The following is a 15,847-nucleotide window of genomic DNA, read 5'->3' on the forward strand; positions in this document are numbered from 1 at the left end:
CCTCTCGCCATCTGTCTTTATGGTGCGATGTTTCACTCTGTGGTCTGACAGTCATGCTCTGTTCCCGAAACCTCTCCATCTGGTACCAAGTGCTCCCTTGCTCATGTTGTGCACTTAGAGCCACCAAGGGGCCAGAACCACTGTGGTCTCTGTTTTAGCTATCCAAGCCTAGAATTCTGTCTATGGATCCTGCACGTCTCTCAGCGGTGCTGCAGATAATTTTAGTGTGAGGCTTTGGCACTTGCTTGATCCCAGAACTGGGATCTACTTGTAGCCTCACTGTCGCCATCTGTGAGTGGCCTTTGCCAACCTGCAGAACAGAACTAGCTAGCTTCTTACTTAGGTCTTACCATCTGCTGCCTGCATTCTGACCTATTAGTCTAAGTGAGTACAGCCAAGCAGTTCTGTCCGTGTTCAGAAGCCTTCCTGGTGTCCCATTCTGAAATTCAGTGGCTCTGCTGCTACCACCTTTAGATGCAGACAGGCAGGGCTTCCCTTTAAAGGCTCTGCTCAGGCTCTTCCCCAGCTGTGCTCCTACATCTGAGGAGTCCATTAAGCCAAGAAATGTGTCCACCTGGAGGTGACTGTACCCCTTCAGACCTCACATCAGGTACCCAGTAGCACTCCCCGAGTAAAGCTACCTCCTGGCCACTGCATATTCACAAGGGCACAGAAGACAGTATTGTTTGAAAATCTGGCGCTCTCAGACCGAATTTCCACTTCATCTTTTTAGAGCTTTGGGGACCACCTATTTTGTTAGGTTGGAAGTATGAAATTCTGTGTAAATTACCCCAAGACTGAGGGAACAGTACTTATCTGTCTATTTGCTGGCTCCAGACTAAACCCCTGACCTTGGTTGGTTTGTTCATCTGTTTGTGTTTTGCAGATAGCCAATCATAAAGGAGGGAAATCAAAAGAACAGTGGCAGTTTAAAAATATGTCCCCAAATTATTTGATATACCATCTCTCAAAAAGTAGGCCTCAATTCCCCTCCCCCTGAGTATGGGCTACACCTAGTGACTCACTTCTAGCAAGTAGAATATGGACAAAGTGACTGCTTTTGAGACAAGGCCATAAGAGGCATTGTAGCTTCTTCCTTGGTCCCTCTCTTTGATCACTCATTCTGGAGGAAGCCAGCTGCCATGCCTTCAAGCAAGGGTCTCCGTGAGCAAGAAACTTAGGCTTCCAGCCAATACCCATGTGAATGAGCCATCTTGAAAACCCCAGTCCAGCCCCAGCAAAGCCTTCGGATGACTACAGCCCCAGACCAACACCTTGACATAACTTCATGAGACATCCTGAGCCAGAATGACCCAGCTAAACCTCTCCCAGATTCCACACAGAAAATGTGTGAGATAATACAAGTTTATTGTTGAACACGTTTATTATGAAGCTACTTCATGTTGGGATCACTTTTTACATAGCAATAGATAGCTAATACAAGTGTTGAGCATAGTTCAGTCTACTCTTACTCCTGGACAAAAGAGGTAAAAACTTAACATCCTTCTAATTATCAGGCCCTAAACATTATGTAAAGAGCAAAGGAGAATGGCCCTGTAGCCATAACTCTTTACAGCGGAAACTCAAGTGGAACTGCTCCAAAAGTAAGTAGAAGAAACCATTTCTTGGTGGAAACAATGATTCCAGTGCCTTCAGACTCTTCAAAGCATCACAGCAATTAGAGATAACAATAACCACGGAGCCATTTGGAGATAGTTAACAGTAGGTCTTGAGGAGCAGAGAAAACTTTCTCTCTCCAAAGCTTAGAATGCTTCACAACCAGACTATTTTCATCTAGTCTTGTGGGAAAGTATGTTTTTATGAAAACAGAGGAGAAAACTCAAACATCCTCTTACCCATCCATATTAGCTAAGAATAAAAAGTTGAAAATTCCATCTATAAGGACTCTGTCAAAATAGAATTTACATCCTGACAACATTAAAGTGCCCATGTAAGAGCAAGAGGTGTTTGACAGCAAGAAGATTGAAATTATTTCTGAATATAATACTATATTTCTGAAGTCTTATCATTGTGAATTAAAATTCAGTGAAAGAATGATTTCTTTATTAAATTAAAAATGAGGAAAATCTCCATAAAAAGGAGACAAGCTGGCTGAGTTATGTACATTGCCTGTATAACTTCATTTTACATATATAAGAGCCATACAGATGGGCCATACATACAAAGAGCTGAATGATTTCCAAATTGACGAGGAGTTAACTTATAGCTAAGAAAATATATTTGAGACACATTTGGATCTCCATGATTCAAATGCCGTAACACAGAGGTGTTGACCTTCAATTTCCTTTAGCAGTAGGGCAAATTTAAGTTTTTGAACCACACAATCCCAGAGAAAATCTGAGTCTTCCACCCTTCTCTCAACCCCTCATTCTGAAATATAATGAACAAATACTTATTGGATGACTCCTACGTGTAAGAATGCAAGTATAAGCTACAGATCTTGCCAGAAGCTGTAGGAAGAAGGAAGCAGATGGAGAGAGGACTTCCCCCAGAGACAGAAAAAACTTCCACTCCTGGAGCCCATGGGTGGGGTCAGCCTCATGGAACTGCATGAATGGAGCATGAGATGTGAGTGGTTCCACAAAGGAAAACTGAGATACTGTTATCATAGGAATAGGTAAAATATCTCCATTTTCCTTTGTGGGGGTGGGGGAGAACTCGTGCAGACTAAAGGAAAAATTCGAAATACACAGTACCTTGCATGTATTAACAGTAAGTTCTCTTTTTTACTTAGAGCAATTTGAGATCAGTCTCACCACTTGCACCTGAAAGAGTCCTAACACTAGTGGCCTGAGACTATTGCACAGAGAAGATGGAATATGAGTTGTTCTCTCAGAATATGAGTTGTTCTCTCAGAAGATGGAATATGAATTTTATAAACAGAAGGATAGGAGGTGCTTCTGGGTAGAGAAAATAATGTAAACAAAAGCTTAAAGTCAGTGAGTAAAAATGTCTGGTGGAAGGAAGAATTCATCTTAGAAAGGAAGTTAATATAGAAATAGAGGTCAGGATCGACATACAAAAGGGCTTAAAGAAGGCCAGGTGGAGTCTGAACTTTATTCTGTAGCCAACTCCAATCCATCAGAGGCTTTTGAGCAGAAGAATGACCTGGTCAAACCAGAGGTTAGGGGAAGATTAATCTGATATGATCTCACGAGCTGAAGTGGGGAAATCCTAGACATGAGACAATGAGGGCACAACCCAAGTACAAATTCTGTCCAAGATGGAATTACCTTCACAGTAGGTGACCACTCAGCAAGGCAGAGCTAATCAGCTTATTACCAAACTGCAAGGGGACTCTTGATGAAGTTTTGACTTAGAGATTTAGTATTCAAGATTGGTTATGTATACATTCCACAGATATTTACTATGAGCCCAGCACTCTGATAGATGTTTGATACAAAATAATAGACAAGACAGTGTGAAGACTAAATGAAGTATACTTCTGTGAAATAAATAACTAAGCACAACTATGAGAAGTGCTATGAAAATTACTGGTGCTCAAATGCCCATCAATGATAGACTGGATAAAGAAAATGTGGCACATATACACCATGGGATACTATGTAGCCATTAAAAAGGATGAGTTCATGTCCTTGGCAGAGACATGGATGAAGCTGGAAGCCATCATTCTCAGCAAACTAACGCAAGAACAGAAAACCAAACACTGCAGGTTCTCACTCATAAGTGGGAGTTGAACAATGAGAACACATGGACACAGGGAGGGGAACATCACACACCAGGGCCTGTCGGGGGGTGGGGGGCTAGGGGAGGGATAGCATTAGGAGAAATACCTAATGTAGATGACGGGTTGATGGGTGCAGCAAACCACCATGGCACGTGTATACCTGTGTAACAAACCTGCACGTTCTGCACATGCATCCCAGAACTTAAAGTATAATTTTTTAAAAAAAGGAAAAATAATAAAATTATTGATGCTATCAGATCATGTATCGGGGGCCTAATCCCAGTCTCATTAGGTTTCTGGGAGTCAGTGAATGCTTGTCAGAAGAAGTAACATCCAAGATGAGACGTGAAGCAGGAGTAGGAGTTAGCATGGTGAAGGAGGTTGACAAGCAGAACACTCCGAGCAGAAGCATGCTAAGATTAGATGGTATTTTGATCAAAGATCTGACAAAATTCCAATGTGGCTTTCCTCCAATGACAAAGAAAGAGTCTAAAGAGTTAGGTAGGAGGCAGGATTATTCAGGGTCTTGTGTGCTATGGAAAAGGCTTTGGGACTTTATCCTAATAGCAATGTTGGCATGTTTTTCTGGAGTTGATCAATTCCATTATCTCTTCTGATTATACAAGAAAGCCAAGGAAAGGACCAATCTCATGCATATTCCAAGTAGGTGGTCAACAGATGGTGTGACTCTGAGGTTTTGGAGAAGGGCTTCTACTTTGAAAATATCTCCCCTGCTTGCAAACTGATGTCTAAAATTTCTTGAACAGGGAATCATTTGATACAACAACAGAAGATTAAATTAAAACAACTTACATTTGCACCAAAGTGCAAACAACTCACAGCTCAACTTTCCAGAGAATAGGTTTTGAGGTCACAGGGAAGTGGAGGACAGGAGGAAATATGATACCTAAAGTAGGAAGAAGAAAAGCTACGGAGAGGGAAAAGATGCACACAAAAGAAATACTAGTGGCACCAGAGAGAATACCTAATACATAGTACGTGCTCATCAAATATTTGTAGGAAGAAATGAGAGAAAGGAAGAAATAGAGCTCATAATTTTATCAAGACTTGCCTTCTATTTCACATAAGCACACTGGCTCTTTTCTCCCTCAGCCCACACATATCATGTACTGAGAAGACTAAGGCCAAGGAAAATAGAGAACAGAGCACAAATCCATTTTCCAAGCCGAAGGTGGTGGTTCATATCTGCAATTCCAGCTACTGAGGAGGCTGAGGGGGGAGGATCACAGGAGTTCAAGGCTGCAGTGAGCTATGATTGTGCCACTGCACTCCAACCTGGGTGACAAAGTGAGACCCTGTCTCTAACATATACACCATACATATAAACTTTCCAAAAGGCCTCAGAATGCATGGTTTGTAACTTTCTATCCTGGGATTATCCGATAAAACTCTGGCCTTGCCTTCCAATGAGAAAGATATCCTTGCTTTCAAAGTGTATAATGAGAGAGAGAGGGAGAGAAACTTTTCCCCAGAAAGACTGGGAACCTGGAGAATGAACAGGGATGAAGCCCCATGAGACTGTGGGCAGATAACCATGGGCAGACACTACATTTCTGTGCCTGCAAGGTGGAAGCCCAGCATCTAGATGGTGGTGACCCTCCATCTCTGAGGTCTCACTTGCAAAAGCCACTGCTTTTCTTCTGACATTTCTTTAGAAGCCCCTAGAACAAACTGTTCATTAGCAACACCCAAAGGTTTTGTTTAAATGGCCATACTGAATCATTATTATTGACCAACAGTCATCCATACCTGTAGGCTTTTTCACATATATTAGGGCAGAAAATTCTAAGAAAAACTGCTTTTGAGTAACTAAGAATGGTTTCTCTTTTTCTTACCATGCCATACGAAAGACAAACCTCCTATTTTCCTTGTTCACATTTCAACTAAATATTTTTACCATATTCTTATAAGCTTCTGCTGTCAGAATAAAAATTCTTCTAAAATAGCTTAGTAAACTCACTGTGTTAATGGTAACTTGACCTTTCACTGATTTCAAATTAAACAACGGGGAAACAGTAAGTTGCCTTAATTAAGGCTTTATCTTCGTTAAAGGTTATTAGTTGAGTAAGAAGAGGGATCCCAGAAAATCAGCATGTTCTGTGGTCATAACAACCCTGGCATTTAGAAAGCAGCATGATTGAAAGGTCTAAAATTGAATTTGGTGATTGGACATCTCTGCAAAATATGAACCATGTTAACAATGATTTCTTTTCCTCAGTGTGTTCTAAAGATTGTTTCCATGGTGATCTACATTGTTTTGTCTAAATTTTTTCTCATGCCATTTTCCCCCTCCATCTAGATATTTGCAAAGCACCTGTCACTTGAGTATCTCCTCTCTGAACAAGTCCCTAGGAGAGGAAAAAGAATATTTTTTGGAAGAAATGAAAGGCTGTAGCTTGTCAAAAAGATCCCAATTTGCAAGATTGTGTAGGGCTTGAGGTTCTCCCTGGGGCGGGGGGGGCTTCCCCCTGGGATCCACCTTCTGCTCAGGTGGTAGGAAGGCAAAAACCCTGGTCCCCATTTTCTGTCACTTCTGAAATGTCTTCTCGGGAGTCCAGTCATTTCCAGACTTTGGACTGAATGATAAGCTGGAGGGGGAGAAGTAGGCTGGGTTGGAAAGAGATAGCACTTAGAAAACAGATGTTCCACTGCACAGCAGAGGCAATGCTACTTGTACACCAGATTTTTTCATTTTCTCCTGGCACTCAGGAAGACTTCATTTTCTAGGTGAGGTTAGGTACTAGTTTTAACCAGTGATGATGAAGTCAGAGCAATGAATACCACTTCTTGGTCAGCCCCTAAAAAATCTCCTGATATCTCCTTTGCTGTCTTGCCTCTCTCATCCACTCGCTGGCTAGATACAAAGGAACCAGTTAAGGATTCCAAGGTCCTAGAAGATGGAGGGCCCACTGGATGGAAGGAGCATGTCCACGAATCATCTTGTGGTAGACTGTCGAACTCTTGGACTGATATGAGAAATAAACCTGTTACTGTATTAAGCTACTGAGACGTGGGGTTGTTTGTCACAGCAGTCAGCTTATTCTGGCATTAATCAGTGAGACATGGCAGATTTCTGGTCAGACCTAGCAACAGATGGCAGCAGGAAGTCCATGCAGGGAAACAAAGTACAGTGACCAGAGATGAGATGGACAGGCAAGGGATCAGAGCCCAGATTGGAAGTCAAAGGTGGTCCTAGCAGCCATAACTTGGCATTAGCTGAGCATGACAGCAGGGAGTCTTGGACTCCAAGGACTGGCGCTTCCACTAGACTCCAGTCCCTGGGAACACAGTTTTCCCAGTGAGGACAAGACAGAGTCTCTATTCTAAAGGATACAACAGGAACACTTAGAAAGGAATCAGGCAGGGCAACGGTTCAAGCAAAAGGATGAGATATAGATCTGGCAACTTGGACCATGGCACAGGCAGAGGCTCGGGACACAGGGGAACAAGACAAGAACCTCTTTCCTGGTGCAGGGACCACGTCCGAGGAACAGAAGTGACAGCCAAAGCACAACTGACTCAATGTCAATCCTCCGGGGTAATAATACTGGAGGAGGGATTGGATAGAATTGTATATAGGAGGAAACAAAGTAGCCTTGGCAACCACAGAGGACAGTAAGGCATGGAACAAAGTCCATTAGTGCAGTGGGAGATCAGGAAACCAGAGCTTAGGAGGTGAGACAAGTCAAGAGGCCATCTGTGGGGATGGACCTGAGAGATGGGCAGAAAGAAGAGGTTAAAGGAGTAATTGAGAAAAATCAGTGAGAATGGAGTTTAACGATCAGCCAAGTGCCTTCTACTACCAAGTCAGGTAGACTTCAAGGATGGCAGCAAGTGAGAGATGAGAATGGCATTTATGAGTTAAGAGATCAGGCAGTACCTAACACCAATCAACAATGAAAGAAGGACCAGGCATGGTGGTACACACCTGTAGTCCCAGCTCTTTGGGAGGCTAAGGTTGGACAATTGATTCAGCCCGGGAGCCGAGTGCAGTGAGCCATGATCATGCCACTCAACTCCAGCCTGGGTGACAGAGCGAGACCCTGTCTCTAAAAAAAAAAGAAAAGAAAACCCTAAGGAAACGTTCTTCTCCCTCCCTTGCAGAACTGTAAATGAACTGTGTCCATATGTTAGTAAGATCTGGCTTTCCCTGAACATCACTGTAACCTACATGTTCTCACATAGAGAATCAATACTCATCTCTTTCAGGAAAGAGGAGCTGGAATTATCACTCTAGCTGTAGGCAGTGGACAATCACCTGTTACTTAGACACACATTAAAGAGTTTTTATAGGCAGTGAGCTATGAGATTGTTAACATTTACATTCTGCCTCATGCCAAGGAGTTTGGCTTGCTGATGGGAAGGATAAGAGTTCTGCAGGTTGATCATTATGGGGCATGTATTGTATTTTATTGGGAGAAGTGGTTAGCAGCTCTTGGGATAGTTAAGTTCTTATCCAGAGACCAAGGGAGCGCAAAATGACCAGGGATGATGCAGGTACATTGAGTTGGACAAATGATTAGTTTGGCCCAGGATTCTGTCTCTGGTACAGAGTGGTGGATGTTTCCTCACAAGACTCTCACTCTGGGCTGGGATTTCATAGGCCATAAGAACAATCTCCACAACATTCTTTCAAACAAGAAAGACATAGCCTTTTGTTTAATAAACTGAACTAAAATTTCTAATTAAAAAAATGTTCCAAGAAACAACACATTGGCTTATAGTCTATATATAATATCATTTATACTATAGTGTAAATGACTGATATCCAACACTCTCCAGAGCAGGCTTTAATTGTGGAGAGGTAGAGAGCAAGATCTCAGAAGCAGGGGTAAGGTGGGACTATGAGGAAGATAAAGTTCACAGAAAGGGAGTATCATCTAGGGATGCTACTGGCACTCCTTTATGATCTGACCTCAATTTTCCAGACTGCTTCCCTGCTTGTCTGCCCACCCTTCACATCTACCCTCCCACAGTGACCAGATGTCTATCTTTCTCAAGACATATCATGTCCTTTCATGTCTCTGTGTCTCCCCTTGTGTATTCCCTATGCTCAGGACTATTGTCCCACCTTGCTTCCTCTGCCTGGACAGCTCTTACCTCTCCCTCCAGGTCCAGGTTAAATGTTATCGCCTCTGTGAAGCATCCAGTCTCCCAGCCAGTGCCCATAGCTGCTTCCTCTGTGTTCTATCAGTGCTTTGTTCAGGCCGTCTTTCAGCAACGATTATATTGGATAACCTAGACTTCTCTCCTAGACTGTGAGGCTCTCCATAGCAAGGACCATTGTCACCTTGCCTTTGGATTCTGTGTCGAACGTAGGACTGGGCATTGACACTTCCCAACTGATGACTACTGAATCAATAACAAAAAATCCTACTTCATAACTTCCTTCAAATTCCAACTCTTTTCTCAGACTTTACCTTGTGTCCTTAGCTCTCTTTTTGTCTCTCGGCTTTCATTTTTCTTGTTGGTAAACTGGAAATAAATACACTTAGGTGTTGTCAGAATGGATGAAGATAAAAGTAAACTCCAAGTAGGAACCATCAAAGAATCAAAACAACCTTAAAGATTTGTTTATATGGCTTTGACTTTGGAAAGGATTTAAAAGCAAATGTTGATACATAAAAAACAAACACACACAAAAAGCCCAATCCTTTACTAAGTACCAATTATATTCCTTATGCTGGGCTGGAAGCTAGAAAGAGACATGAATAGCCTTGTCTTTTATCTTAATTTTAATGGAATTTATGTACATTTTTCACTCCAATTTTCTGAGAACAGATGAGAAAAGTGTTCCATCCACGAGAAGATGCAGCTCTCCTGGGCTGGTTGCGCATCGCCATGATGAGGATTCATATTTTAACGAGTCTATTCACTGAATTAATAAAGAGTTAACTCAGAAAGATGAAATGAAGAACCCAAAGCAGCCTGGCAAAGAAAGGGCTCGAATCTGAAGTAACTGGCTCTAGTCCCAGCTCTGCTCTTACTAAATGTGTATGAATTCTCCCCTGTCTATTTCCTCATCTTTCACATGAAGAGGGCTTGGCAGATTGTATATTCTCAAGATAATGACACTATCTCCCATTCCACATGCTCTTCCTCCACTGTGACATTGATTCTTCTCCCATCTTGTCCCTCCTTTGATCCTGGGTGAAATTTTGGGACTGCCTCAACCAATAAGGTGTGGTAGAAGCAACAGTATGTAACTTCTGAGTTCAGATGATAAAAATAAAGTGCAATTCTGCCTTGTTCTTGGGACATCAGCCCTTGGAGTTCAGCTGCCATTGTGTGGGGAAGCCCAAACTAGTCCATGTGACAACCCCAGAGAAAGGCCATGTGTCAGTGTTCCAGTCAAGAGCTCAGCTGATGTGAGTAAGAATACATCCAGATGAGTCTAGCCCCCGGCTGTTTAGTCACAACCAGTCTTTAGTCTTTCCAGCCAAGGTCTCAGACATTATGGAGCAGAGAAGAGCATTTCCTGTTGTGCCCACCCGAATTCCGGAGTCAAAGAATCCATGAACATAATAAAATGGTTGTCTTGTGCCATAGAGTCTTGAGGTGGTTTGTAACACAGGAGTAGTTACTGGAATAGTTGGTCATATCTGTCCTAATTACCTTACAAATTGCAAGGACCAAAATGAAATTAGAATGTAAGACCATGTTCTGCACAAAATGTGACACATATACACCATGGAATACTATGCAACCATAAAAAACAATGAGTTCATGTCCTTTGCAGGGACATGGATGAAGCTGGAAACTGTCATTCTCAGCAAACTATCACAAGATCAGAGAACCAAACGCCGCATGTGCTCACTCATAAGTGGGAGTTGAAATGAGAACACATGGACACAGGGAGGGGAACATCACACACTAGGGCCTGTCGGGGGAGTTGGGGGCTGGGGAGGGATAGCATTAGGAGAAATACCTATGTAAATGACGGGTTGAGGGGTGCAGCAAACCACCATGGCACGTGTAAACCTATGTGACAAACCTGCACGTTCTGCACATGGACCCTAGAACTTAAAGTATAATAAAAGAAAAAAAAGTAGTCTACTAATAAAATTCAATAAGTCAACATGGAGCAGCTGTGCCTGGAATTTACTAACCTCCTCGCCTCTGCCCTTGCAGGAAGCATGCCATTGCAGGGTCTGAGGTGCCTCTATGAGCCCTAACACTCTGAGGAACCTGGTTTGAAAATCACTGTTCTCATCCGCTCCTTCATTCTATGGATGAGAAAACTAAGGCCCAGAGTGACTTGCCCACAATCACACAGCTGGCTATGTGCTTGCTCCAATTTGTCATGCTGCCTCCAAAAAGAGAAACTATTTAAGGTAGGACCATCCTTGTCTGAGAGCCAGAAAGTTGCAAGCAGGAACAAGCAAGATCATTATGCGATATTTCTCTTCAAGTCTCAAACAGACACTTTGAGCTGTTGCCCAACCATGCCAAAGACAAGCCTATTTCATTTCCCTCGTTCCCTCCCCTGCTCCTCTCCCACTCAGTCCTGGTGGCATAGATCATTTCACTGGGTAAAACAAAGACAGAGCCGCATACTCAACATTGAGCTCTGCAAGCTGTCAGCTCAGTGATGAATGGAGAGCTGAGCTAATGCAGAAGTGCGCCTGGTTTGGGTGAAGCTCTGTTTGATCACCAGTCATTGGCATTCATGGAGAGTTCCTAATTGTCACTTGGTGATGGGGTGCTGCACTGTGGTTAAGTGCATGGGGGCCTCTCTCAGTTATTAACCTTTATGTTGCCCCTATTGCAGTGAGGGCAAAGACAGCCTGGGATTCTGATCAAGTTATATTTAATGCACTGCCTCTCTTACTCAGCTCATATCCCAGCTATTTCAGTGGAAGAAAGAAAAATAAATAAACCCCCAACGCAAAGCAAGCAGGACGGATAAAGGTGAAAGCTACTGACCCGAGTACAGTAATGTCTTTCCATCAGATGTGGTATGTTCCTATACCTGGGAAGGCCCTGTGGATATTGATGAAGGACCCCTGACATTCTGCAAGCCACAGATACATAAATCATCAAGTTTGAAAGAGGCTTTGGTACCTGTCCCCTGAAATAAGGGTGTCATTCTTTAGGATTTATAGCTCTGGGGAAGACAAGTTATCTAAATGGCTCCAGAGAACATTAATGGGAGACTTTAATGTTTCCAGTCCCATGGGAGTCATGGAGCTGGGAGCGTTACATGGAAACCCAGGAAAACCCAGTTTAAATGAACTTTCAAAAAATCTATGGATTCAGCAATTACTGAATAATCACTTGGTTGGAATATTTGTGTCTGCATACTGAAGGCAGAGACAATGAATTTTCTTTGAAGACAAAGTGAGATGTTTATAAATATTGCTTTATGGCAGAGGATGATCATTTTAAATTTAAAAAATTTTAAATCAACATTTTTATTACTATAAAAGTGTGTGCTCACTGAACATAACTTAGTAAATATAGAAAAGGAAAACTCTAGAGCAAAACTTACCCACATTCTTACTCTGTGATGATAACCATGGCAAACATGCTGTCTTTCCTTCAGTCTTTTTTTCTGTGTGTGTACACTCACATATGATTTTACATAATATATACTATATATAAGTTAAAATGACGAACTGTGGTACTACAGTTTTTTGCATTCTGCTTCTTTGTTTTGTTTTTGTGGGGGGAGGGGTGTTTTGTTTTGTTTTTGAGACAGAAACTCCCTCTGTCACCCAGGCTGGAGTGCAGTGGTGTGATCACGGCTTACCCCAGCCTCAACCTCCCAGGATCAAGCGATCCTCCAGCTCAGCCTCTCAAGTACGGGGACTACAGGCATATACCACCACACTGCCTAATTTCTGTGGGTTTGTTTGTTTGTTTGTTTGTTTTTTGTAGAGACAGGTTTTCACCATGTTGTCCAGGCTGGTCTCAAACTCCTGGGCTCAGGTGATCCACCTTCCTTGGCCTCCCAAAGTGCTGGGATTACAGGTGTGAACCACGGCGCCTGGCCTACATTCTGCTTCTTGACATTAAGCGAAATCATTACACATTTTTCAAAAGTACATTCTGTAAAAGCTACATAACATTTGACCATGTATATGTGTCATAATATATTCAAGAATTCTCCTATTATTTAGACATTTGTTTTCAGTTTTCACTCTGTCTCTGAAATTTTTGTTAGTTTAAACCCTAGAAGAGAGATTACTGGATGAAAAGATATTTTTTTTTGTAAGGCACTTGACACAATTGCCTTTAGAGTTTTTCAGTCATTTTCTTTCCTCTTTTCTTTTGCAGCAGGCCACATGTGAGCTATGGGACTTCAGTTGACTTTTTATCCCTTTTCCAAGAATGATCATTGAGTGTTTCATTGCCTCCACCACTCCCTAGCCTCACAATTCCACAGCTTGGATGTTTGCCCTTGGATTTAATTACTCCCATGCTTTACTTGGGAATTTTTTAACTCAGTGTCCCCTGTACCCATGTTGCCTTTGCCATCTACACTCACTTTCCCTCTTTCTCACCTCCTTCACCTCCCACCTACCCTCAGAATCCCGTTTAACTCTCCTCCTTCACAGAGCTTTCCCAGACCACTCCATCCTCAGGCTTCTCTCTTTCTGAACTGCTCCATAATTTATGTTCTTCACACCACTACTCTGACAATTAATCACCACTTACCAGCTGTATGACCTTCAGTAATCCCAGAAGCTTTTCGTGAGGATTTAATGAGATCAAGCCTATAAAATAAATACCTATCACAGTGTGGGGCACACATTGCAGTTGAGCAATAAATGGAAGCTGTTATTATTATTACAGCCAGTTTGCCTTGTGACATTTCCTCTGTTTAATGTTATGTACGCCCTCCTCTACTGCTATTTAACTGTGTGTGACCTGGATCCCAAATTCCCTGAGGGCAGCTGCTCCACAACATCTGGAGCTGTGTCATCTCCTAAGAAGCTCACAGGGAATATTACTGCTTGTGACCAGAGAGTGGGGTCACCCACGTATCTCTCCTTAGCTTTCCCCACCCAGTTTACTTCTTAGATGACCCTGGAACCCAAAGCACTGAACTGAACTTCTTGAGTGTCTGTCTAAGCTGCTGAAGTACATAGCAAGATCCAGCAGGATGCAGTGCTTGAGTGCTCGGAAATTATCCCACTTTTATACTTAATTTGAGCAAGGGGTACAAATGTGACTGCGTATGTGGCTCAGAGTTTCTGAATTCGAAGGAAGCTTAAAGATAACGTTGTCCCTTGTACTTATTTTCTGGATATGGGAAGACACCTTAGTGCTGTCCTTGGGTTGGTTTCTAGGAGACCTGGTCTCTGGCTCTTCTATTTATAAAGCTTTGTGTCCTGGACAAGTCACTATTCTTTCTGGTTTTCAGCTTCCTCATCTACAAAATGAGAGGATTGCACTAGATAATATCGTAGGTGACTTTCAACTAAATTTTATGATTCTATGAAACTAAAGCCCAGAGAGGTTAAGAAACTTGTGTTAAATTGTAGAAAACAAGGACTAAAATAAAAGTTAAATTCCAGAGTTTTGTCAGTCACTCTAGTCTATCTTGCCAACCAGTGGTACTGATCTAGTGCCTTCCTAGAAGGATCACAGGGGCCTAGTTCTCATGGAGCTTTTATAGTCTAGCTGGAAACACAGACACAAACAGAAAATTACAATCCCAAGTAGAAGTTGAGCCTGCTAGGTTGTTCCCCAATACCCATTCTCCCCATCCAGTAGCACAATTAACAGAACCCTTCATTTTTACTGGGCATGTAGTGATGCAAAATAAAGTTAAACCTCTCAACCTTGGTTGCAGCTAAGTGTGGCCATGTGATCAAGTTCTGGACAGTGGAAGGTGATCCTAATTGTTGTGTGCAATTCTTTGTCACTGCTCTTCCTTACTCCATTTTCCCTTTTTCCAACGTCTGGTTATAGACATGGTGATGAGACATCTTGGGCTATGGGAACAAAGGCACCACACTAGGGATGAGCAACAAGATTGCAGGAACCTGGGTCCCTGAGGGACTGATTATTCTGTACCATGAGAGAAGACAGGGATATATTTATAGGTGTTAAATGAGGCAAAACTGCTATTTTGGGTCTCGCGGACAGCTTCAAAACTCACATCCTGACTAATATATATCAGTTTAGAGCCAAAGGTGTTAATGGAATACAGATGATGGGGCATTCCTGGAAGCTCTGGGAGCCAAGATCCTTACAGAGGTGACAGAGTGTGCACTGGATGAGAACAATGGGTGGGAGTAGAAAAAAGCCAATCTAAGTGAAGTCCATGGAATTGAGCAAAGTCACACAAATGGGAATTTGGAAGTGACTTTCTGCATAAGATGATAGTTTCCAAACCAACTGATGATCACAATCACTTGGAAGGCTTAAAAATACAAATAATTGGTCCCAGTACCAATTATTTGGATTACAGTAAACCAAGGATGGATTCCAACAATCTGTATTTTAAAGCTTCCTGGTGATTTGATGATGAAAAACATTGTGTCTGATAAGAAGAATCCAGAATGAGATCAGATCACAAAGGGCCCTAAAGACCATACAAAGAATCCATTGTGCCCTGAGACTGGGCCTGGCACCATCTGCACTCCCTAGATTATGCTTTTAAATGTAATTGTCAAGAAAGAGGAATTCTAAAAGAAATAGCACATGGTATCTTAGAAATGTCAGACCTGGATCTTGTTCCAGCTCTACGCTTTGCCAACTGTATAACCTGAAACATAAGCTTCACTTTCTTTATCAGGAAAAATATGAAAAACAAAGATTGTTTTGGAGATGAAACGGGAAATTGTATGCACAAATAGCTAGCTTGGTGTAAACACCCAATAATGTCACTGAAATGTTAGTTGCCCTCCAGGCACTGTGCTAGAGCTGTGCCTGCTGTACATGGGGTGGGATGATGGCGGGGCGGGGGTGGGGGGTGTGTGCACTGGTGCTCTAGAGGCCAGGACTGCAGTCCTCCCTCTGGCAGCCACTCACCTTAGACTTGGGACCCTGGCACTATTCTAGAAGTGGACCATGCCTCATGAGTCATTGGCCTCTGCATAAATAATTCAACCCTATTATTATTTAGCTCTCTGTGGTCACTGCTGGAGACCTGCCAAAGTCAGG

This window comes from Symphalangus syndactylus, chromosome 5 (genome assembly GCF_028878055.3).
Source record: "Symphalangus syndactylus isolate Jambi chromosome 5, NHGRI_mSymSyn1-v2.1_pri, whole genome shotgun sequence".
NCBI classification, from domain to species: domain Eukaryota; kingdom Metazoa; phylum Chordata; class Mammalia; order Primates; family Hylobatidae; genus Symphalangus; species Symphalangus syndactylus.